This window comes from Peromyscus californicus, unplaced genomic scaffold (assembly GCF_007827085.1).
Source record: "Peromyscus californicus insignis strain IS unplaced genomic scaffold, ASM782708v3 Scaffold_19__1_contigs__length_69161282, whole genome shotgun sequence".
NCBI classification, from domain to species: Eukaryota; Metazoa; Chordata; class Mammalia; order Rodentia; family Cricetidae; genus Peromyscus; species Peromyscus californicus.
In genome coordinates this window covers 17,986,954-18,013,988 of record NW_026294491.1, presented here as the reverse complement: position 1 = coordinate 18,013,988, position 27,035 = coordinate 17,986,954, and the positions used below count along the sequence as shown (strand labels likewise).

Below are 27,035 nucleotides of genomic sequence, written 5' to 3'. Positions count from 1 at the left end.
GGAAAGCAAAGGGTTGGGAGATCTGTAAGCTTCCAAGTGGGGTAATATCTACAATAGTCTTCATTAAAAGAAATCCGAATCCAGTGTGGTCTGAGACACAAACTTTCTTTGAACTCCAAAGTATTTATTTGTCCCTTTATTTCTTTAAGATGACCTCAGTATGACAGGGTGTTGAGTTGACTTGGCTGAGTGTCTGCTTAGTGGTAACCCCTGCTGTTGTCTGCTGTCCCTGTGAAGTCGGGGACAGGTGTAAAGCGGTTTTCCAAGTGCACAAATTCACTCTGCCGTTTCAAATAATGTTTTCTCTCTTGGAGAGAGAAACAAAACAAAACCAGAATACTACTGGGCCTTGTGAGTAGAGGAAACAAAGTCAAAAATGACCTTAACATCCTTAACAGGTCCATTGCCCAAGTGTCACACACACACACACACACACACACACACACACACACACACACACACTCCTCATTTCTCTTGCAGAGTACTACACAAGACAGGAGAAAGTGAACAAATTCCACAAAGACATGAGGCAAAGGAGGAAGAACTTGCCCCCTAAGACCATGAATTGGTTACATTTCTTGTCTTGTGCCCCAATGCCTGACAAGAAACACTGAAAGGAGAAAGGGTTGATTTCTGGCTGACGGTTTTGAGGAGACAAGATACAGTCCATGCGGGTGGTGGAAGACCCAGGGACAGAGGTCAGGAAACAGACAGCAGACAGTAAGTGGGACTTGGCTAGGAAACCCGAAGCCCCTCCCCCCCCGGGACCTACTTCCTCCAATGGGTCTCCACCTCCTAAAGGTTCCACAGCCTTCCAACACAATAGCACCAGTTGGGGACCAAGTGTTCAGTCATGAATCCATGGGGACATTATACAATCAAACCATTGTAGATCCACCCAATCCAAAATTCTAGGAGATAGAATAGGCCCAGCTTAGGTAAGATGACCATTTCTTGACCATCATCTTTAGCTGGCTACATTATACTACTGGCTTTCTGATGGAGGCATGCTCTTCCCGCCTCTAATCAACTATAACCTGTGGCCAGAGCCATGCTGTGCAGAACACTCAACAGGGGTCACACACTCATTATTAACTGTGTATACAGAAGGAACAAAACACCAGAAAACATGAGATTACTGTAGCAATCCAGAGGGGAGTGTGCCTGTGATACTTTCCACTAAGGGACTAATACTGGATCATAGAATATTAAGTAACACAGTGAACCTCCTTGTTATCCCAAGCTGGTGGCTTCCTACACTTCTCACTGCTGTGGGGACATTTGACTCACTAAAGGGAATTCAAATGAATCCCAACTACATTCTCAGTCAACATTTGTCTTTGCTTCTCTCAGAGTCCTTGTGTGTGGTCCCAATAAAAGGTGTCTGTGCATCCCCAGCCAATTCCTCCCTCCTCTCCTCGGCCCTTTTCAATTGATTCTTGGACTCCATTTACCCCATCAAAGCACGTTGTAACGCCCACACACATCCTCCCTTTTACAAGTGTTCTCTCTGTTCAATTAAGCATAATAATTAAGATATCCTTTCTCTCTGGAAGGCAATTATGGTACAAATTGGAAAACATGTGACAGTGATATCAAATAAGGCTTTGCTGAGTTACTAGCTGGTAACTAACAGGTCTTAGAAAGCAAACTGTCTTGCCTTTGTAAACAGATCCTCCTAGGGTCACTCAAATGGTTGTGACAGGTCCCACATACCGCTGGTTGTCGTAGCAAGCCTGTCTATCTTTGCTGTGTTTATATTCCTTTATGAGAAGTCAACACTTTGTGATAATTGGCACATGTCTATTGACAGGCTGATCAAAAATGAGCCTCAAACCACTTGGACATCAACAGACCATCACAACAAGAAAAAATACGAGGAATGATGCATCTTTGAAAGATGGGAATTGGGATGCGGACTAGAGGGTTGAATGTTTACCTGGCATCTATGAAGCCCTGGGCTTTATCCCAAGCACCTCATAAGTCAGTCATAGTGATGCACCCTGTAATCTTAGAACTGGGGAGAGACAGGAGGATCTGAAGTTTAAGATTGTCCTTGGCTCCTTTTGGCTACATAGTGAGTTGCAAGTTAGCCTGGAATACATGAGGCTCTATCTCAGAAAAAAAAATGATAGATCTTTAAGACAAAATGAAAGATAACATGCTTTTGAATTATTAGCTCTATCAGAACATGTGAACATAGAGAGAAATGTGCAAACTACAGGATGGCTACATGTTTTAATACAGGGATTGCTAACTGAAATAATCTGGACCTGGAGTGTCCCCCCACACAGCCATATACTGAAGGCTTGGTCTCCAGCCTGTGACTCCATTGATAGTATTTAGGAAGTGAAGTCTGGTGGAAGCAAGTTAGTTAGGTCAGTGGGGGAGTGACCTTCAAGAGCCCGGAGGGAGCACAGCCCCTCTTCTTCCTTTCTCTTCCTGTAGGATGAGGTCTCCATCTATCCCTCTTCATGGACACTTTCCATGATGTACTTGTCTTATCACAAAATGATGAAGCCGAAGACCATGGACTGAAATCTCTGATGGCATGAGCCAAAATACACCCTTCCTCTACATAAAGTGATGAGACGCATCTTTTGCCACAGTGATGTGGGGATGATGGGTACCAGCTTCCTTCTTGCTTGCTTCTTCTGTTGCCCTCTAAACAGACCCCGATGAGAACCAAGGTCCTGTCCTTAGTTTTTCACTTTGTCCCCAGTGCTGGAAACACTGACAGGTAAGAGTGATGCTTGCCTTTCTGTTTTAACTTGGTTCTTGTTTTATCAAAATATAATCTCTATAGAGAGATGTACACATATTTCACAGATATAAAAATCCATGCATTTCCACAAACTGATCACATCTGCAACCAGAACCCAAATGAAGAGATAAAACAGAGGTCTATGGAGGTGACTCAGCGGGTCAAACATTTGCCACATGAGAATGAGAGCCTGAATTTAGATTCCCCAAACCCACGTAAATCTGTCTGATAGTTTGTGAGCCTAAAGCCCCAGTGCTGCTGCGATAGAGACAAGAGAAGCTCTAGAAGTTTCTGGGCCAGCTAACCTGACATGCAGCAGCAAAAAGACAAAGATACTCTGCCTCAAAGAAAAAGAGGAGGACAGACACACACAGAGAGACCATGGCATTGGTCAACAGAAGCATGCACAAATACATATACACAGGTATTTTTTAAAAAATAAAATACCTCCAACACTCCCAATGGCAGAAACTTCTGTGCCCTTCATGGTGACTACCCCTTCACATACCCACAGTAGAGTAACCACCCTTCCCAAGGGGGTGATTCACTTAGCTTACTGGAGGATTCTATGTGAATGAAACCACATACCATGATTTTTTTTTAAATGTGGTTCTTTTTGTTTGTCATATTGTGAGACTCTCTGGTGTTTTGTAAACTTATAGCCCAGTTGCTTCCTTCCTGCAGAGTAGCTCTTTTGGGGGGAGATGCACCATTGCCCAGCCAGCTACTAATGGGGTTTTAAGTTATTCCAGTTTGGGGCTTCCACAGCTTAGCACTCACATGAGAACCCTACTCCTTCACCTTTGCTACACATACTTCTGTTAGCTACCTGTCTAGCAACAGACTTGTGTGAGAGAATAAGCTTGTGTTCTCATATTTCCAGACAGAAATAACTGGTCAATAATTAATGATCTGAGCTATAAAAGAACCTATATTTTAATTGAATTTGAGGCAGAGTTAATATAATTCAATATCTTCATTTCCACCTGAAGGAATTAAATCCTAAATCTTTTTCAGAAAGACAGTGGAGAATGGATGCATGCTGGTACAACTAACTGTATGGACACAGCAAGGATCCACCAGCATCAAGGCAGCTACATAAATCAAGGAAATTGAATAAAATAATCACAAAATAACTTCCATGATCTGATCTGGTTACAAAATCTTCTAACTCACTTCAAATCCATGGCTGAAAGCCAGCTTTACATATTCACAGTTAATATTTATTTTATATCAGCCTGATTTTAGTAAGTCAATTATGCATAATCAACTACCAATAATAATTATTATATTAACTAATCTTTATTGAGTGGTGTTTACAGGTGGTTTCTGCGTACAAACTCATCAAATCTGTACACAAACCCACAGAGTGTTTATATCCATCCTGACTTCCAAAGAAGAAACTGAGGCACAAAATGGATAAATGTCTGGTTGTAGTCCACACCACTGTGAAATGATGAGCTAGCTTCTTCAGTTCTAAAGACCACCTAATATCAAATATTTTTGCTGCTTACAGACGTTTCCAGCCACTTTTGATCTAATGCAAATTCCTTCCTCTCCTGATTCTTCTTTGTGTTTTATGACATATCTAGTCTGAAATGAGCCACCCAACAGTGTGGTTGCCTGTGGGACATTCCTAACCTGATCTCAGAACTCAGAATTAACTCTCAACTGAATATCCTAAGATCTCTTACGCTGATTTCTATCTCCAGTAATACCTGGAAAGACTTTTTTTTTTTAGTACATATGTTTCTTAGTTGTGGGGTGGGTGGTCGTGCATGTGCCACAGTGTGTTTGTGTGAATCAGATGACAATGTGTAGAAGTTGCTTCTCTCCTTCCACCAGTTGGGTTCTGGAAGGTTGAACCTTGATTGTCAGAGGCACCAGCAAGTGTCTTTACCCTGCAAATCATTTTGTTAGCTCTGGATGGGTTTCATACAAGCACTGAAATTAATAGATAATGAATGATTAAATTGACATAGGGGAGAATGCTAAAAATGATAAATTTATACTTCATCATCATTCAGGAACTATAAATATCATACACTATGTATCAGATATTAATGTCTATATTTAACATAATAAAAAAACGATGAAAGCTTCTGTCATATGGTAGATGAAATATCTCTTCCCAGTCCTAATTTGGACTTTTTTTGCTTCAATATTCTTTGACTCATATCTTTACCATGTTTCATGAGGTAAAGCTCCATTGGCTTGAAGTTTCCAATTTCTCATACTCTAGGCTCCTGATTATTTCCGTTGAGAGAATTCCCTTGTCCTGTGTGAAGTTGCTCTAATTGTAGAATTGTGGTAATAGGTTACACATCAGCTGATTGTCAAGAGGTCTTGCTTTGGTAGTAGAATGTCGAAAGCAGAGTTTGTTACGTGGGAATTAGTCTTTTCTCTCTACATGCATACTCCTGTGGCTCACAGCACATTTCTTCTCAACCATATGTAATCTGACCTCTATCTGGTTCTGTACATATTGCACTACACTCTGCATTTACTCTAGTCCAGTGTTCAGGGTTTGGGTGGAACCTAGGGAAGGGAGCTTGCTCCATATAGTTTAGGATAGGGAGCATTTCTATTCTTCCTGAACATTCTGTTCACCTTCCAGAGAATCTGATCATGCATACATATACACCCATGCCAGAATATCTACAAAATTGATTATCAAGAGAATTGTTTGCTACTCAAACAAGCTTAAATCTGCCATTATATATACTGAAGATGGCCACTCTAGGCTCTTTGCCTACAATGTGCCTTAGTTCTCTATGCAAAGACACAGGGGGAAACGCATCTCAGGAAACGTCATGGTTTCCCTTCCCCAGGTAATTCCCAATAATTTTTCACTGGTACAAGAACAACCTTAACCAAACTCCCCTGTAGGTGGTTCCAGACCTTTCCTGGCACCTGTGCCTCACCGTTAGCAGACATCAACACCCTTACTTTGGACACTAATAACTGATTTGCAATTGTTTAATATTCGTGGACTTACCATTAGATAAGTTACCAGTAGGTCATCGGATTACTCTTGTTTTAGTTCTTTGGCCAAACCAAACCAAGGCCCTCTGTAAGAGCAATAAGTGTTCTCCACCACTGAGCTATCTCCCTAGCCCCACATGATACAGTTTTTAAATTTTCCTCAGACACGGAAATCCCTCTAGGTATTTCTAGCAGGTAGGATTTTAATCTAAGGAATTGAGCATACAGGCAAAGAAAGAATTCAGGAGCCAAACAGAAGACAAAACCACCCAGAGAGCGACACACCCTTCTCCTGCCACCTCACAACTGAAGAACACGTGAGGATGCTGTGTCCCCAATCCCAGAGCTACGATCACTCAGCAGAAGCTAGAGTGGTAGAGAGATTTCCAGTGGGACTGGGAAGACAGGTGCATCTTCCAGCAGGCTCTGGACCCAAGGAAGCAGTATAGAAAGAGATCTCCCATCATATACTGTCTGTGTTGGTAGATCTCACTAGATGAACCTACGTAGACACCAGAGCACAGGGGGCAGGGCAGGAGGGGGAATGGAATTCATCACTTCTTACATCAGACCAGGAAGAGAAAGACAGAGTATGAGTCTAAGTGAGCCCAGGCTTGCCCATGTGAGACGCAGGGAGACTAGAATCACTGATAAACCTGCTGAGCAATTTCGGGTGGTCTTGGAGACATCCGAATATAATTTTGCTCTGTGTGATTCTCTGGATAGTTTTTCATTTCACTCATTTTATTCAGATCTTCAGCATTTTGCCTCAAGGAGTTTTCTTGCAAGACAGAAATCATAAGTTATTTGAAATCATAAGCGCTTCTCAAGGAAAACAAATGTCTAAACTAGTTGCAGACACTAGACTAATGTTACCAGAGGAAAGGGAGGGTTGCCAACATGGAGCATGGCTCTTTGCTCCAAAGGAAACCAGAAGCCAGAGATGAATGACTGGGAACAAGGAACAGGCTCTGCCATGGAAGGGCTCTGTGAACTTCTCTAACCACAGAACAAGAGGAAGTCATAAAGCCACGCATTTCTTAATACTCCTCAGTGAGAGCATCAATTGGGCAGGCAGCAACAGTGATTCTTGGGTATTTACAGTATTCTTGGTTTTAGAGCTGAGGAGGCATAGATGTCTACTAAGCTGAATGACACATTCCTAGAGCTTGTCATCACTGCCACTAGGATGTAAAGGAAGACACAGAAGTTGCTGTTTATTCAAAGGGACTAAAGATCACCCAAGATCACACAGCTCTCAATCTGCAGTATCTCATCTCTCCACAATCATGCTTTCTAGTCAACCAAGGTCAAGTGGACCACAGGATCTTTGATACGGATGTGCTGTCTGCAGAAGGGTTCCGTTCACAGACCTGAACCGAGATGAATTCAACTGAACAAAGGGAAATAACTTCAAATGCTACAACAAGGACTGCATGCAGATGCCCTGGGCATGAGAGACCCTTGCACTGCTCAGTGGTGGCACTCCAAGGAGGCAGGCCCACAGAAGCAGGTGAGAAGGATATGCAGCATCTCCATGAATCCTCAAACCTAGGGCCAGGGAACCTCTGCTTCACAAAAGAGCCCCATGTCCTGAACAGATCTGAGACAGAGTTGTGAATGAGAAAGGACATGGAAACCGATGTACCAGATCATCAAAAGGAGCCACGTGACTATGGCTGATTTCCCAGCCCAGTCTTCTCTACCACCTATCCTCAGGGGCAATATAGTTCCAGGTGAAAAACTCTGGGAAATGTTTAAGATAACTTTACGGCCTCTCCGACATTGTACAGACAAGCTTAAACAAGTCAGCAAGGATGATGACATCTGAGACTTGATGGGGAAAGAGGAGGAAACTGGGAGGCAAGAGAGCTGAGACCGTGGAGTGGGGGTCATTCATGAAGTTCAAAGGTCATACAACAGGGCAGACCTCACCGCAGCTGTGGAGGGAGGTGAGGAAGAAGCAGAGGGATGGATACCCCAACTTTCTCTCTTCCTGAGGCCAAGCACAAGGAAGGCCAGTTGTGGCACCAGCCTGTTGAGGTCCCAGGACGTGGGTACCACTGAAGAGAGCTGAAAATATGAGGAGTGAAGAGAAACACAAGTCCCGGGCCCGACTCTCTGAGATCTGAGGCTCCAACAACTTGAGGAATACATCTTAACTAATAGCTATGTAGGGCTAACAATATAGCACAGAGGCATAGTAATCCCCTAGTATGTGTAAGGCCCTGGGTTCCATCCCCATCGCTGCTGCTGCTGCTGCTACAAATACAAAATTAGACATATAAGTATATTTGTTTATATTTTTAAGATAAATTGCAAGTAAAGAATTCTAAGTAGCTTGATAAAGTTCAGATATTAAAAAATCGAAAATAATTCTTATCAACTAACTGCCTAAGATACTTTTATAGCCTACCCCGGTCTTTTTAATTGCTTATTTATTGAAATTTTCAGACATGTCTACAGCGTATCTGGATCATATCCTCCCAATTTCACATCCCCCTTTTATAGTCTATTCATTTGTTCTGTAAGGGACTGTGTCCAGTTAGGACTTCCCATGTGTGCACGGGTGTGGTGTCATCTGCTGGAGAATGGCACATCTACCAGTGGCCAGACTCCTGCAGAAAAGTGACTCTTTCTCCTTCAGTATTCCGCAAGTGCCAGCAGTTTCCCGTCTAGGGATGAGGCCTCTGGGACCCCTCCCCAAAGAACTTACCCCAGTTTTGACTACAGTAATTTTTTTTGCTACTTTTTCGTATAAGAACAAGCTTCTATTATCAATTCGTGTAAAGAGAATAGAAAGATGGTTTTATCTTTTCTGGAATGACGAATCAGAATTTGATATTATTCAGAGTTGGGATACATAAAATATGTAGCTTCATGGAAATGTGTGCTGCTTTACAGTCTTGTAAATCTGTGCCTTAAAATGCAGGGATTCTGATAAAGTTGATTTGACATAATTACCATAAATTTTTAAAGCATATGCTGCTTTTTGATTTGTATCCACTACATTACAAAATATACTCCTGACAGCAGAACACTTTTTTTTTTGACTAGGTGTTGATAAACTCATTCCTTCACTTGCAATTAAATAAATACGTCTGGTGGCTTGAAAGATTTCCTGGCCAGGGAGATAGCTCAGTGACTAGGTTGTGCAAGGCAACAAGGCTGAAGACTTGTGTCCTCACGTGTGAGAAGAGAACATGTGACCTCCATGCCTGCCAGGGCATGCACATACACACACACACACACACACACACACACAACACACACACACACACACACTGAATATATACATTTTTTAAATAATTAATTTTTAAATAAGAGTTTTCTAGAAACCAGCTTAAAATTCCACACTACCCCGCTGCCCTCACCACCGACACCCCTACTTCTTCTTCTTCTAGGGGTGACAGAGTCACTGGTGCATAGATGATTAATTATAGCTTAGCTACATACAAAAGCATTTGGAAAACATTGTACAGCTTTCCCTGACTAAACTCAAACTACATCCAATGAACTTGCTTCTCCCTAAGCTAGCTTTTTTAGAGTTGTAAGCATGGTGAAATAAAATACTGGTCAGTGACACCTGAGACCTGTATCTCAATCCAGCCTACCAACCCTGCTGTGTGATTTATCAGAATTGCACAATATTGATAGCATCAGATACAGTACACAGACTGTGGTTTCTCAACGCCATTTCCATAAAAATAACCCAATGTCCTTAGAGAGATGGCGGAGTCCAGACCTGGTGCAATCAGATCACGACAGAAGCCTGGAACAGCTTGTGACACCAGAGAGCAAGAAAAGCCATGCTCATTCACTAGATCGTGTCAGGCAGATGAAAAATCAAAATAGGATGCCAAATGTGAGAGAGTCTATGCATCAGAGACTCCGGTAGCTGGTAGGTTAAACACATCAAACACGGACTTCTTTTTTCTCTTGAGAATCTATGTGGTCATAATGATATCACTTTTAAAACCACCTCATTGTTCTGCTTGAAGGTTTCTAGAGCACCAGTCCCTCATTCTAATGCCTAGTAAATAGAGGATGGAACAACATTTCAGTCTTCATCTCGACTCTGCCATAGGAACTCTAGCCCAGAGTCATCAAAACAGCTGGTGAGGAAGAATGCTTTGATGTGAATTTTGAGGACCTTTCTAGTTATTATTTATTTAATTTTTATTGCACTTATCTTTGCCCCCCACACGTAGCACACACATGGAGGTCAGAAGACACCCTGGAGGAGTGGGTCCTCTCCTTCTTCAATGTGGGTACTGAAGATGGAACTCAGGTCATCAGGCTTGGAAGCAAGTCCTTTTACCCCACTCCCATTTCACCGACCCAAGAATTCTTCAAAGGGTCCCACTTAGTGGCTGCGGGTTCACACTTTGATTGTGTGTCCCTCTATGCAGCTCCTAATGAAGTAATGGCTACAGACAGCGTGAACCTTAAACTCTATGTTGAATGAGGCAACATCTGGACACTTTGGCCAACCTGAACACTCATAAAATAAATCTAAAAAATTATTTTTAAAAAGAAGAGGAAAATTATAGAACAGAGAACACTGTCTCAAATTGTTGTCTGATGAAGCCCAGCAACCAAAGGTGACACGTAGGCTTCTCTTGAATCTAGATTTTTAAAAAATTGATGAACCAGAAAGAATACTTGCAAAGCCTATGGCGGTGGTGACACACGCCTTTAACACTCAGGAGGAAGAGGCAGGTGGATCTCTGAGTTCAAGGCCAGCCTGGTCTACAGAGTGAGTTCCAGGACAGCCAGGGCTACACAGAGAAACCATGTCTCAAAAACGAAGAAAGGAAGGAAGGAAGGAAGGAAGGAAGGAAGGAAGGAAGGAAGGAAGGAAGGAAGAAAGAAAGAAAGAAAGAAAGAAAGAAAGAAAGAAAGAAAGAAAGAAAGAAAGAAAGAAAGAAAGAAAGAAAGAAAGGAGGGAGGGAGGGAGGGAGGGAGGGAGGGAGGGAGGGAGGGAGGATATTTGCAGAATAAGGTTCTACTGAACAATGACTGCATGTTAGCTAACACTAGAAAATAATGCTATTCTTTTTCTTATCTAACAATCATTAAAAATTACAGCCTAGGAACACAGTAACACAGGGAAGGTGATGTGATAAGGCGTCTAGTGTTTACTTCAGAACAGTCCGACAGGGCGACACCAGGCATGTTGAAGTGGTGTGGACTCCTCAGGGCAAAGCAGGAATTAAGTGAGAGCTGAACGGCATCGCAAACGTAGAGAGGCTGTAACCCTGCCGTCTTCGGGTACACACCTGTTCAAACCTCCCATAGCTTTAAAAAAAAAAAAAAAAGCTGATACAAATAAACCTTCAGAGTTCATTCAAGCTGAAAGGGTCACTTTTCTCTGATACCAACAAGACGAAAATTGACTTAAGTTCTTAAATCTCCAAAAGGAAATTTACCCAGACATTCCCTTCTTTTGTCCAACTCTAAATATCTCCTGCCTAGAGGGACACACCGCAGACCTCACAGCTGGTATCTGACAGAATTTAAAAAATAAAATAAAATAAAAAGGAGATTTAGAGCCAGAGGGGAAACTTGGAAGTTTTGAACCAAGACAGGAGTATGGCAAATAATCAGAATGTGATTCGAATATAGATTGCTCGTCCTTATTTGATGGGCGTGGCTGACTAAAGTGGGGGGGCGGGTTACTGAGGCCCTGAAAGCAGACTGTTAGTCACAATTCTCCATGTGCCTAAGAAACTGAAACCCTAGAAGAGTAACGCTGCTGCAGGGAACGGCCTGCCTTCCCTTGCCCCCGCCATCCTGGGATTCCTCAAATGTGGAAATTTGATGCTGAATATTTCTGTCCTTCTACATCGAGTCAGTGTTGAATTCATTAGATGAGGGGACCTCAAACCCCACAGGTAAGAAGTGTTTTTACATCTCAATAAATCATATGTTGGGCAGTGCCACCTATTGGTGAAACGGAGTATTGCACCATGACTCTAGAGGAAGCTGCGTGGAGAAAGGCAGGAGAGACAGAGCAAAATCCACGAGAGAAAAAAATCCACTTGGCAATCTTTTGCCAGCTTGGACTTTCTAGATATTCCAGCCTAGACAGAAGTGAGGCCTTCTAGGTTCTTACAGAAATATTTATGACCACTGTGGCAAGTGCAAAGCCTTTAACAAACTAGCAATTCTTTAAAAAATAAAAATAAAATAAAATTAAAGTTAAAATTTGGGTTCCTAAAGTTCTGAAAACCACTTTGTTCCTTTAAGTGAACAAAAATTTCCAAATTCTTTTTTCATCTGTTTTTTTTTTTAACTTCGTGTCCTAAGACTCTGTGGTAATTCACAAACTTGAATTTATGCATTCCAAATTAGAAATTCTAAAGAAGTCCTGAAGTCAAATTAGAGGAAGGACAAAAGCAAAGTCGAACGTTATCAGCAATGACTGACTACTAAGCGTGAAATAAAAACTTCTTATCAATGGTGGGCAAGGAAGGAGTCCCCACTGAGGGGTCAGATTTTTTTTTAAAGTCTATATCTCAACTTATTAAGGGGTACAATAGGAGTACAGAACTCACTAATACAGAGCAAGGTAGATGCGCTGCTGATCCACTGCCAATGCAGCTGCCATTCTGCTATGGGGCAATGGGAGCCAATTGCAAGCTGCTCTCCTTCGCCTGACCCAGTCCTGCCCACCCAAGAGAGAGAAAGATGACTCTCCCTCAGTCTTAAGGGAGAGGGATTAAATTTTAAGGATGAAAAACTTTTAAGGAAACTGTAAAAAAAAGCAAAATCCTCCCTATCTTCTAAAATGCCAGCAGGCCAAAGGACTTGCCTTCAAGGAAGCTTTCCCTGGCTCATCAGCATGATAAACATTTTACAAAACTTAGAATCACTTATAAAACTATTTCGTCGGGCAGTGGTGGCGCACGCCTTTAATGCCAGCACTCAGGAGGCAGAGGCAGGCGGATCTCTGTGAGTTCGAGGCCAGCCTGGTCTCCAAAGCGAGTTCCAGGAAAGGGGCAAAGCTACACAGAGAAACCCTGTCTCAAAAAAAACCCAATAAATAAATAAATAAATAAATAAATAAATAAATAAATAAATAAATAAATAAAACTATTTCATATATTTCCATGGCTACAAATATAGCTATAGTATATAATAATGTCAATGTGTCTAATTTTAAAATATACTTCTAAGTAATCTTTTATTATTCTACATATTAAAGGTTGTATGTCCGTATTCTAACGCTACGTTGTGAAATACTTCAGAGAAGGAAGTCAGCAAGACAGACCCCGTGGAAGCATGTCTTGCAAACTCAACTTCAGGGAGCATACCCACTCCTTTCCCTGGAAGGGAAAGCAGAAATTCGAAGTACTCTTGTTTTTGCGGGGCAAGAGCTGGCCCTGGGAGTTGGACCCACCATCTTACACACATGAGGCAGTATTCCACCACTGAGCTACATATGGATACCTTGAGAGCCATCCCTGACTTCCACACAGCAACAAGGAACAGTTAAAGGACTGGGGGGCGGGGAGGACCAGAAAGAAAGAGGAGGCAGAAGGAAGAGAAAGATTAAGGGTAAGGATGAAGAAAGGTACTGAGGGAGAAGGAGAGAAGGGAGAAAAGAAAGGAAGGAGGGAAGGAGGGAAGGAATGGTAAGGAGGAAGGAAGGAGCCCTCACACTCTGATGGTCTTTCCATACGAAGGAACCTATTAAGGTGATATTCTTGTAGCTAATTTTATTTTCTCTAACCATGATCAAAACATGTTTATGGAAGCCCCTTGCCAGATTTAACTGAAGAAAGTGATCCCCTGTGAGGTCTGGGGAACATGGGAAGAACCAAAAGAACAAAGAAGGATGGCAAAAAGAAAGCTGGAGCTCGGGGTGACTTTGGAGCTGGCCTTGCTTGTCATGGGAATGAGGGGTTGAGGAGCCTTGAGTCACAGACAGACAGCAGAACCCCACTGCCAAAGACAACACCCACACAACTCATTGAACATGGAGAGGTTGAGCTGGTGCCTACATAGAACCTTCACCCCCATGTTCTAGTGTCTATGACATGGAACAGTATTCTGCAGGCTACCAAAAGAGGAAAGGAAACACCAATCCAGCCACAAAACCTTTGATCTGCAATCTGTCCTGCCTGCAAGATGTGCTAGGGCAATAGTTGCACAAAGCTTATGTGGGTAACCAACCAATGTCTTGGGTGACCAAGAACTAGAGTCTAGATAGCCCAGGGACCTCGGGTAAAACCAAATACTACTCGTCTAAAAAAAAAAAAAGGTATCAATAAAATGACTCCCAATGATATTCTGCTATAGTCATACATGGATGCCTTGTATAGCCATCATCAGAGAGGCTTCCTCTTACAGCAGATGGGAACAAATATAAAGACCCACAGCCAGACATTTCAGAGAAAGAGAGACAGACCTTGGAAAACACATCTTTAAACAAGGTGTCTCCATCAAATCCCTCCCCTCAGAGCTCATCAAACCCGCAGAAGAAGCAGAGGCATGGGGAAGACCAAGGGGACAGAGAACACCAGGAGAAGTCCCTCTGAAACAAATGAGAAAAGCTCATATGAACTCACAGAGACTGAGCAACATGTATACCAGGTCCTCTGCATACATACTACAGCTTTCAGTTTACTATTTTTATGGGACTCCTGAGTGTGTGAACGAGTGAGTCTCTGATTCTTGTATCTCCTCTTGGGCTCTTTTTTCTGTTGGCTTGTGTTGTCTAACTTCAATTGTGTGCATGTATGTAATGTGTGGGAGTAAATGTGTATGCACAGGTGTATATGCATATGTGTGTGTATGATGGTTTTGTTTATTATAATTTATTTTGCCATACTTTGTTCTTATCTCTTAGAATCCTGTTCTTTCCTAATGAGCGACAGAAAGGAGGTGGAGCTGTATGGGAGAGGAGGTGGAGAGCAACTGGGAAAGGTAGAAAGAAGGGAAACTGTATCCAGATTGTATTGTATGAGAACCATGTTTATAATGTCATAAAAGGGTGCTAATAAAAGGTGGGGAGCTTGGAGTCTCTAAGCAATCAGAATGGAACAATCTTGGTACTGTGTCCAAGTCGCCCACATGGAGAGTCAACCCTAAGGGAGATCCTTAGCATGTCTCTGGGTTGCATTTGCCTTGGAAGCCAAGCGACACCCGAAAGCCTGAGAGGCAGAGTTGCTGGAAAAACTACAGCAGGGTTAATGGTTGGTGAAGACAAGTTAGTTGGGCCTGGGAGAGCTTGTTGAGTTCATGCAGTCTGGAAAGACAGTATCTTGGCAACTAAATCCAAAGTTTCACTTGAACTCCATGGTATGGGTTACCAGAAACAGGAAAGGCCAAGGCCATTGTCGTTTTCTCAGGCAGGACCCTGTAATCTGTACTTTCACCATCTACAAATTGAAATTTGAGGATGACGGTCTATACAGTGTTTGTGTTAGAGCCATGCTATCCGGGCACCAGATATTCTCTCTCACTCAATGGGGACATTATAATTTGGGTCATTGGATGAAAATGTCTTTCCTTTCTGTGGGTAGACCACAAGGATGTCTATTTTGATGGAAGTGATAACCACGTAGGTAAAGAAGAGAAAAGGATACCCCCTCACCCAAAAAAAAAAAAAAAAAAAAAAAGGCTAAGATGCTTGTCAAAGCCAATTGGCTATGTTATGACAGAAATACTAGACACTGGAGACAGCTTACCAAAACCCCATAGCTTAGGCACACTCAGCACATACAACACATATATGAAATTATTATTTCTTTTTATAAGTTTGTTTTTATCAGCATTGAGCCTACAGCTTACTTTGTAAACCCACACAGTTAGTTTTTCTAACTTGTTCCTGAGGTCATTCACCCACTACATTAGAGTCATCAGAAAGATCGACAGAAACCTGAATCTCTAGGCTATCCTCCGCAGATGGATTCAAAAGTTCTGGGAGAGGGTTCCGGGCCCTTTTTACTGAGACTCTCAAGCAATTCTTAGGCAGGCAGATGTTGAGCCACAGGTTGAGAAGACCTGCTTCTGCCTCCATGTTTTTCCCATTAAAAACTGAAAAGCATGCACACACACAGCACGTACATAGCACACATACACACACACACACACACACACACATAACGCATACAGAGAACATATACAGTACACATGCACCACAGCATGCACACTTAGCACATATACACACACAAATAAAAGAAAAGAAAAAAACTTTTAACAAGAGATTCTGCTGTGGGATGGTCTGTATGTCAAATCTGTTGCTCTGATTGGTCAAAAAATAGAACACTGATTGGCCAGTGGCCAGGCAGAAAGTATAGGCGGGACTAACAGAGAGGAGAATTAAGGGAACAGGAAGGGAAAGGGAGACACTGCCAGCCGCCACCATGACAAGCAGCGTGTGAAGACGCCGGTAAGGCACGAGCCACATGGCAAGGTATAGATTTATAGAAATGGATTAATTTAAGATATAAGAACAGTTAGCAAGGAGCCTGCCACAGCCATACAGTCTGTAAGCAATCTAAGTCTCTGTGTGCTTACTTGGTTGGGTCTGAGCTGCTGTGGGACTGGCGGGTTAGAGAGATTTGTCCTGACTGTGGGCCAGGCAGGACCAGAAAAACTCTAGCTACAAGATTCTTCTGCAGTTTTCACCAAAGGCACAAATGACAATGGATGCTGTGACATGTTGGGGAACAGAAGTCCCTACATGCTGATATTGGTAGTATAAGCTGACCCAGCCACTGTGGAAGTCAGTGTGTGTAGAGGGTTATCCAAAAGCTAAAACTTTTGGAAATCCCACATGGTCCAGCTGTACCACTGAGGGGCACACACATGATAAGTCAGTAGGCCACAGAGATACCTGCCAGGGATTGGAGCCAGCTGGGAGTGGTGGCTAATACCTATAATGGCAGATGTTGGGAGGTAGACGTGGGATTATCAGGAAGTCAGCATACCTTTAGCTACATACCTAGCTCAGCCTGGTCTACATAAGACTGATGCAAAAACTGTGTCTCAAAGGGATTAGGTGATTTGCTTAAAGACACCTAATTAGGAAGACAGTTCACGGCCAAACCCCTGGCTCCACAAGGATAGAGTCCTACTTAGATGCCAGGGTGGTTGCCATTGGCCTGGCTGTCCATTTTCTCAGCAAAGGCAGAGCTACATGGATTTTACCTTCCCCCTCCCTGTTTATTTCCAGCCTATGGCTGCCTTGAGGATCTTCTCCCCACTGACCAATCCCTGCAGTGGTACTGTTCTCACTGTCTGCTGCCACGCAGAAGGTGGCAGACAGTGACACTGTGTGTGAGAGAGCCTTCCAGATGAAATGCAATGTGTGAACGGAAAATGTCATCTTTATCCCTGGGATACATGGGGAAGATGCTCTGGGCTCTATCAGACCTGCGAAGAAAAACATTATTAGTTTAAAGGCTCCCTGAATCCATTTCTGACAGTTTCCTTTGTAAACACTGTTAATACCCTGGACTGCTCAAATCATATCCAAATACATAGCTTAAATATGTAAAATCAGGAATCTGGGCATTACTAGAGGCTAATGTTCTTTATAAAATTCTTTCATAGAATATAAATCATCCAGGCTCCTCTCCTCTCCTCCTCACAAGACCAGATATAATTTACACCTAACAAAACAGCTCTGTAACACTGCTGATGCAGAACGCACCTGCGTTTGTATTTCTCTGTAACATGAATGTGGTTCTTGGGGGGCAAATGGCTGGAGCAAGAAATATCTTTAGGCAATAGAGCTACGTAAGTGGCCAAGTCACGGCTGAGTGACTTTGTAAATGAGCCCGGTAGAGCTGGCTCTATGGAGAAGAATAATTGCATCTTTATGACCTCATTCAGGGGTGGAAAACCCCTTACTCAGGCAGTGGCAAGAGACACCCAGAGGTGGATTGGATACCGGGCTCAAGCAACTTCCACCTCCGAGAAAGAAAAACCATTCGAAACCAAAAAAAAAAAACTTGTATGGTTTCGAATGAAGTCATTTTATATGAAAAGCCACCTTAACATCAGCGGGTTTCCAGGCGATCCTAAATAAGAAAAATAGCATACTTGCTTGCTCTCTGAAACCCAAGAAGCATTTGGGGAAAAACATGGCTAAGTCTCCTGTGCTCAGTTGCCCTGAGGTAGCCTATCCACAGCCACAAGCAATGGAGAAAGAAGAGTGAGAATAATCACCACCAAACTTGAGCCAGCAGCCTGTGGACACATTGATGATAAGCTGGCCTCTCCATGTACCGTAATGGCCTGGGCTTGAATCCCATGGCAAAGTATAGAATAGTTCCAGCAATGACCACCATGGACTAGAGTATACAGTGGGTGGAAAATGCACCTTGTCTGAAGTGTAATTACATATATATAGTATCTGAAAAACACACGTCGCAAGATTGCATAGATGAATGTATAAATATCCAATACCCAGTGTCTTGGTTACTGTTCTATTGTGATAAAATACCATGATCGAGGCTACTCAGAGAGGGAAGGGTTTCTTTGGGCTGGAGCAGAAGCTGAGAGCTCAGAGTTTGAACTGCAAGAAGGAAACAGAGAAGGCAAAAGTCTTTAAGCTCCCAAAGATTGTGTCCAGTGACTTAAACCAACACAGCCACACCTCCCAAACCTCCCAAATTTGGCCATCAGCCGGGGACCAAGTGTTCAAATGCCCAGGTCTACGCGGGACACTTCTCATTGTAACCACCACAAAGAGCTCAAGAGCAACAGGCACAGAATGAAGCCGGACCCAGCATTCTGGTTCCTAATGCTTACATTTGACACCTCCTTGGAGAGTCGGTGAAATTTCCAGGTGGACATTCCAGCTTGGTCACTTGGAGGTCAAAGGTGACCTGAGGGAAGCCACTCAACCTCCTTTATTATCTGTGATGTGAAGGAAATGCCAGGTGAGCAGGAGTTTCAGGAAAGGATCCTTAGTACTTGGCAGGCAATCATTCAGCAGGCCCTCGGGTCCATCATCATCAGCCACACCAACCAGCTCCAGGTATCCGCAAGGATTATGGTTGCACTTGTCAAAACCAGCTGTGTGGCGGAGGCATAGGACATGCTCATATATGCACACACATGTGTATACACGTTTACTCCAAAAGGAGTCATGTGTGATCCAAAAGGATAAAGGTGTATGTAAATTCACACACACACACACACACACACACACACACACACACACACACACATGCACACACACACACACTGGTCTTAGTGAGTCTGATAAAAACGGAAAACAAGTGCACTCTAAATTACATTATTTTCAAACCAGCAATATTTATTAGGTGGCAAGCTCACAGTTGGCTGAAGATTCACACTTAATTCAGAATCTAAGTAATGTTGGGAGAGTGTCAATGATTTATAATTAGGGTGCCAACAATACAAATAATGTTTTAAACACGTATCATCCTATATGTACAAATGTATAGAAACAGCATGGAGCGTGGGCATGAAATGTGTACATGTGTGCACTTGTACATGTGTATATTTGTAGCTGCTTATTTATGTGCGTGCATGTGAGTACATGTATGTTGTGTTTACACGTGCACACATGTGTGTGTGTGCATGTGATGTGTAGGAGTAAATGTGTGTGCACCTGAGTGATACAGCCTGTGACATGAAGGGCGCCAGGCTCATGTTTCTTCACTGCTTCTACTCCCCGACTCAGCCTGCAGACCCCCAACATCTCCTGGGTCCAGCTTGTCATCTGAAGCCACAGTCAGGAAAAGGTCCCGATTGTCGCTTTACCCGATGACCCGGCTCTCTTGAAGCCTGGAATCTGGATGATGCTGAGAATGACGTCAAGGGTAAAGAGGACAGTGTTATTGACAGACAGATGCCATTCTGTGCCATGTTCCCTCTGCCCCCCCACACACACACACCTCTCTTTGTAAATATCACTCTACCTCCATCAATATTGTCACAGAGAACCCCCAGGCTCACCCACAACTTTCATTCCTGGCTCTTTCAAAACCGGGATAGCCGGGCGGTGGTGGCGCACGCCTTTAATCCCAGCACTCGGGAGGCAGAGCCAGGCGGATCTCTGTGAGTTCGAGGCCAGCCTGGTCTCCAAAGCGAGTTCCAGGAAAGGCGCAAAGCTACACAGAGAAACCCTGTCTCGAAAAACCAAAAAAAAAAAAATTTAAAAAAAAAAAAAAAAAAAACCGGGATACTTTAAAGCCGTGGTTCTCAACCTGTGGATCTCAACCCCTTTGGGGTTGCATATCAGATATCCTACATATCAGATATTTAATTACAATTCGTAACAGTAGCAAAATTACAGTTATTAAGTAGCAACGAAATAATTGTATGGTCGGGGGTCACCACAACATGAGGAACTGTATTGAAGGGTCACAGCATTAGGAAGGTTGAGAACCACTGCCTTAGAGTAAGGCTTCCAGGTAAAATACAGCATGCCTAGTTAAATTTCAATTTTAGACAAACATTTCTTTAGCTGGGCCTGGTCGCACAAATCTATCTCTCCAACAACTCCAGTGGCTGAGGCAGGAGGATGACAAGTTCACATTCTGCCTGAGCAAATGAGTGAGAGAGAATGTGTCTCAAAACAAAAAGGGTCAAAATGACTGGGGACTTAGCTGAATGGCGGGTCACCCACCCAGGAGGCACGAGGCCCTGAGTTCAATTTTAAGTATTAAAAGGGAAAAAAACTTTTAAACATTTTTATGTGTATAACAATGTTCCGAACACTGCATAGAGCATATTCATAGGGTAATTGTTAATTATTTATTAATCTAAAATTTAAATATTACTGATGAGTAGCCCCGCATACATACCACCACCACTCTCCCTAAATCCCACATACTAGCTAAAGGAAGAGAGAGTTCACAAATATGACACAGCAATAAAAGTGAGAAGGGCTAGAGAGATGGTTGGGCTGTTAAGAATATGCACTAGTTACAGAGGATGCAAGTTCGATTCCCAGCTCCATTTTGGGTGGCTCTCAGCCACCTGTAACTCTAGCTCCAGGGGATCAGATGCCCTCCTCTGGTTCTTGGGGGTACTGCACTCGTAGGAACACACACACACACACCCCTACCCCCACAAACACACTTATATTTGTCTTTTTTTAAAAAAAGGATTTTTAAAGAGAAAAATGAGAGAAAAAAATCAAGAAATATAAAGACAGCTCCCCGACCCTACCCCAAACAGGCTAGGCATAGAGTGTGCCCTCCACTCTGTGCAGCAGAGCAGGATCTCAATGAGGAAGTGCTCAGGCTGTCTGGCCAGGTCTCCAGGGGTAATCAAGGCAGAGAGACCAGGATCTGCCAACACCATGTGGTCACATGTGCTCAGGCTGGTATTCTTTTCTCTATTTGGCTCCAAATGGGCTTAGGACCATCTACACAAAGACCGAAAGCCAAGTTCCTGCCAACCGACAGCAGGAAGCTGATTTGGGTCTGACTTTAATTTTGTCGAAAGGAAAGAGTATGGTGTTAATATAGTCCAGTTCTGTCAAGCTGCACTCGCGGCTCGCTCGGAGTAATTCTAACGAGTGCCGGGCAGTGAGTGTTTTCTGATGCGTTATTTGCTGGTTTGGATAACAAAAGTCTCACGGAAAGAGACAGATACTCGGATGATAGTGACTTTGTGGAGGGAGTGAAGAGATCACAGGAGAGAAGGAGTGTAAAACAACAGCTGACTTATTGATTCTTCCTGCTCAAAAACCTTTCAGATGAGCGGGAGAAAAAAAAATCACCTCAGATAGGCTTCACTGAAATGATTGTCTTAGGAGCTAACCCTGTGTCTTTTTAGATGAAAGCAAAACACTTCTTTTCAGATCTTGACTTTGTCACTTCAGAAGGGGTCTTGAGACCGACCCAGGCCTTGACGTCTCATCTGTGAAGGTGTTAAGTTCCTCTGAGTCCTGTGACTCTGAGAACAACCTCTGTCTCTGGGCCGCAGTTGAAGATGAAGCATTATTTTCTACAATTACTGTTGTCTTCAAAGAGAGAGACTTTTCTTTGTCAATATATTATGCCCCAAAGTGGAGCAAATTCGCTCATCCAATACTCCATGTACCTTCTCCAACAAATAAGAAGCAAGGAGCCAATGGCCCCCAGGCTTTCAAACGGTTTTTCTCTTACCACATACTAAAAAAGATGCAGCTCAGTCTCCATGGCCACTGCCTCCTGATTTTGCAGTTACAGACATCCCTAACTGACCACAAGAAAGAAAAGACAGCCCACTCCACAAAGTCGCCCTCAAACTTGCCTTCTCAAGTCAGTCTGTGATTAGAACCATTATAGAAGATACAAGCGAGGATGGTCCTATTGATTCGGAAGCAAAAGCTCAGCCATTAAGTCTGGAAGACGCTTTACCATCTAACGCGACACACAAACTCTTGAGGAAAATTATTGAGAAAGGACGTTTTCCGAGCATTGTGTCCTGGGATTTATCGTCAAGCCCATGGTCTCTGCTAGAGGCCTGGATGCTAGAAACAGTTCAGTGAGAGGCTGATCTCAAAAATCTCCAAACTGAGGACGAAAGGGCAGCTGTAGCGTTCTCATCCTTCAGAAAGGAGAAAGAGCTGTGGACTGCTTCACTGAGAAAATGAAAGGCATATGGATGAGTATAAAATCCTTAATCCTGGCTGAGGAGATGGCTCAGTGGGCAAAATGCTTGTCATACAGTCATGAGGCCCTGAGTTTGATCGCCAGAACCCATGTAAAATGCCTGGTATGGTGGCATGTACTTGTAATCCCAGCACTGGGGAGGAAGAACCTGGAGGGCCCCAGAACTCTCCGGCCAGACAGTTTAACCTAACTACTAAATCCCAAGTCCCAGGGAAGGACCCTGTTTGAAAACCCAGGCTAAAGATCTCCTGAAGAGCTATCCCAAAGCTGACCTCTGGCCTCCACCAGTGTATACATGCACTTGTGTGTATAGGAACACACTACTCACACACTGGCGTATACAGGAATACTCACACCCCTACATGTATAGGGACACACTCACACACCTTCACATTGTTACACACCTGCATATATAGGAATACCTGTTGTGGGATGGTCTTTCCGTACACTGTGACTATGTGTTCGTACACTGTGACTATGTGTTGCTGGTTAATAAAGAAGCTGCTCTGGCCTATGGCAAGAAAATGGCCAGGTGGGAAATCCAAGAGAGATACAGAGAGAAGAAAGGCAGAGGTGGGCAGAGGCCATCCAGGCACTCAAGGAACAAGATGTCAGCAGACCAGGAATGGCATGGCCACATGGCAAAATATAGATTAATTGAAATGGGGGGGTCAATTTAAGATGTAAGAGCTAGCTAGTAATAAGCCTGAGCCATAGACCAAACAGTTTGTAATTAATATTAAGCTTCTGAGTGATTATTTTATAAAAAAAAAACAGCTGCTGCCCAGGTGTAGACAAATTTCTAAGAGGTCTTATTAAATAAAAAACACAGAGCCAAATATAAGGGTGAAAGCCTTAGAGATCAGGGTAATAGTGAGAGCCACCAGCTAACCTTACCTCACCATACCGCAGCTTCCAAAGGTGAGCTACTTCCTGTCTACCCAGGCTTTTATTGCCTTGCTGTTCTGCCCTCTCATTGGCTCTTAGCCCAGCTACCTGACTTCCTTGTCACTGCCTGTCTGTACAGACCTCCAGGTCTCCATGGTTGGTACTGGGATTAAAGGTGTGTGTCACCACACTTGGCTCTGTTCCCTAGTGTGGCCTTGAACACACAGAGACCCTGCTTGCTAAGTGATAGGATTAAGGGCGTGTGCTACCTTTGCTTGACTTTTGTGTTTCCTTAAAATGCCTTGCTATTTCCTCTGATCTCCAGACAAACTTTATTTACTAACATACAAATAAAATATCAGCACATTTCAGCACAAATAAAATATCACCATACCCGGGCAGGATGGGGCAGGACTGAGAAACTTTCACTTACCAACACCCACACACCTACATGTACAGGGATACACACACCTGCTTGCACAGGAACACACTCATACATCTGCATATTGTATAGACACATGCATATACAAGAACACTCACACACCTACATGCACAGGGACATTCACACTTACACATTGCATACACACCTGCATGCACAGGCACACTCACACATCTGCACATTGTATACACACACCCACATGATAATAATGAATAAAACCCCTAATCCCATGCAGACCCCACAACTGCAACCTTCTCATCAGTTCCACCAGTTAGGAAACTGCAGCAAGTTAAGAGCAGTTTCTACTTGGTAGGAATGACTCAGCTTCAGACCTGTCTCCACCTGGATGTCACATATTCCTCCTCAAGGTCCTCCCTCACCCCCTCAAACCTCCACCCCAGAAAACAGCTTATTTTTTGCTTCTAAATAGGCACACACATTCTGGGCTAGCACTCTTGGTACTGAAGATTAGAGTTTATAGATGTGAAAGCAGAGAAAAAGGCATACTCCACCACAAAGAACATGAACTCATCATGGTTAAAAGATGGAGAGAAAATGATAGCTATGGTAATATATTTATCCTAGGCTGCCTATGGCAGATATATAGAAATAACTGTACTCTGGTAGTAATTCAAATACAGATAGGTTTGTACTGTGTGGACTGGTGATTCCTGGACACAAGGCACATTCTGCAGCTGGATTAGAGGAAATGAAAACATCCTGGAGTAGTGTGCTTCTAAAGAAAGCAAGGGAGAATTCAAACCAGGAGGACGAACTAAGTTGGAAGGGATTCACTGAAGCCTCCCAATAAATGAGGACAGTGGTGGACTAGTACCCAGCCTCCAAAACGAATCCATGAGCCACACTGATATAAGCGGATGGATGAAAGGATGGAGAAGCCAGGCAGCCTTCCTGGAAGAAATATAGATGGAATGTAAGAACACAAAAGCAAAGATGGATGAGAAAAATCATCTATGGATGCTCAGGGTACAGAAGGAAAGTGTGATAAGGAAAATGTGGTTTACTTAGCCTGAAAGTATATCCCACAAAACACTTGTTAATTACAAAGGGAAAATTAGCACCCATACAGTGATGGAGACTGGTAAACCCTCTTAAGGTCAACAGCATTAAACATATAACCCACATGGGAACAAAGCCATATGGCTCCACCTCCCACAGTACATTGAAGGGGACCCAACTCAATCTCAGCTCTTCTTCCAGCCATAATCAAACCATAAAGAAACATTAGGTCATCCAAACTGAGGGACGTTCTACAGAAAAACTGGCTTGTGCTCTTCCTCGCTGTCAAGGTCAAGGGAACATAGGGAAATTAAAGAGCTGGTTAAAAAGAGGTAATACTTAAAGTTACAGAGACAAGAAAAGGTATCCTGTGAGTTTGAATTGGAGCCTACACTGGGAAAGGAAACCCGTAAAGACATGGCCTATTGATTACTATGTCAGTGTTCAATGTCAATCATCTTAATGTGAGATATAAGGATGCAGTTCCCTCAAACTAGACACTGAAATACATGCAAGGAAAGATGTCTAAGACCTCAAATTTACCCTGAAATACTTGGTAATAAATAGTTTGTGAGAGAGAGAAAGAGAAGAGGTTAAGCAAATGGGTAAGAGAGAATTATTATTGGTGAGTCTGGGTGAAGTGTAAGATAATTTCTTAAACTATTCTTGTCACTTGGCTGTAAATTTAAATTTTTATCAAAATAAAAACTTACCATAATCTAACCATTCTAAAGTGCCTAGAGGAAGCCCTGCCTCTCCTTAGCCTCCACTGAAAATGAAGTCATAGATCATGCGACCTTATTGCTGGAGGAGAGGGGTGTTTTTGCTCTCTCCACAGACAGCCTGAGGCATGGTGGGCTTGCACAATCAGCTGGGTGATCCATCCTCGTCTTCCTAAAAGAAGAAGGGGTTCAGCGGAAGTGGGAAGGAAAATATGATCAAAGTCTATGACACACATATGGATGAAGTTTTCAATTAAAAATTGAAAACTCTGAAACCCAGCCTTCCAAGCCATTAGTCTTTTCTTTGTTGCTCAGCCAATCCATTATAGTCTATGCTTCCAAAGACCAAAATGGTCTTGCAAATCCTGTAAACTTTTAGCCTCTTATTTGTGTTTTCACCAACTTCCTTCCAGCATCACGGCTCTTTGACCCCTCACTACAGACACACACACACACACACACACACACACACACACACACACACACACACACACACAATGGCCAATTTTACTTGCCGCCAGCTTCCTTACTGCCTGGGTGTCAGCACTGACACTCATCCCCAGACCTTATGATAACTGTGGTTCTTGTACTCACTCTTCCTAATACTCTACTCTCACCCTATGGTCACTTTTATCTTTCTAGACTTACGTTGGCTATATAGATGATATAGATATAGATATCCCTGAACAAGCTCCAAGTTGATGAAGGCTTAGATTTGGGACAAGTCTGAATGACAGATAATGAGTAAAGTGGTTTAATCTGGGAAGATCAACACCTCTTGACCTCTTGCCAGGCTCTATATTGTTCCCGAGTAACCTGTCTCAGATTCCTTTGGGAAATACAAGATGGAGATGCCCAAGGCCCACAGGGGATGCCATGAATCTTGCCGGAGATCCGTTCTAAAGATCAGATATATGAAAGTCTTCTCGGGCATAAGCCAGGTTGAGATGAGCCTGGATGTGTTGCATAGGATAAAGACATGACCTGTTACTGGTGTTACTCTCCTCATTAACACCTTCCCTGTGCCCAGCCCCAATGTAAAATGCCCCTAAACATCGCTAAGATCCTGGAGTTTCAACTTATAACATCTGTTGAAGAATGGCCTTGGCTGACTTAGCTTCCAAGCAGTACCTTTAAACAAACTGACCAAAAGGAGAAAGAGAAAGAAAGAAAAAAATAAAAAAAAGGAAAACTAAAATGTGCAAAGCACTATATGTGGGACGTTTACCCACCAACCCCACAGTTCCCCAGAGTTTTCTTGAATGTGAGCAGCAGGAAATATTAGATAGAAGGATTTAGATTGTGTAGATAAACAGAAAATAAAGGATAGCCTCGAGAGGGCCTGGAACCTATTCCAACGAGCCCTGACTGTCTCTGCCCCAGGGTTTTTATAGAGACGCCAAGGGGTGGAGCAAAAGACCTCCTCTCCCAGCACAGCCAAGTGCAGACCATCTCAGACACCTGCACTCAGGCCCATGGTCCTAATCGTCCTCTCTATGCGGACCTGCTGGGTCAAGCCACAAGGAACCTGAAAACGGGCTCCCACAACTATACACATGCCAGTTGACATAGAATTTTTATTTAAAAGCAGATACATTTTTTAATTCACCTAGAAACTG

At 43.1% G+C, this 27,035-nt stretch overlaps 1 long non-coding RNA gene across 3 annotated transcripts in view; it reads right to left on the bottom strand.

Annotated features, from left to right (window-relative positions):
• Window positions 1-27,035, bottom strand: part of LOC128114624 (uncharacterized) — a 217,728-nt gene that overhangs the window by 101,716 nt on the left and 88,977 nt on the right. Inside the window, exons 7-8 of one of the 3 annotated variants that reach the window (XR_008219836.1) lie at window positions 25,408-25,588; window positions 19,006-19,542 (exon numbers count right to left, since the gene is read on the bottom strand). The exons of 1 other annotated variant lie outside the window; for it this stretch is intronic. This is a non-coding gene — a long non-coding RNA (uncharacterized LOC128114624). Of the gene's footprint in view, window positions 1-19,005; window positions 19,543-25,407; window positions 25,589-27,035 lie in introns of those variants that run through there. One more of the 3 variants, XR_008219835.1, reaches the window with a different exon arrangement.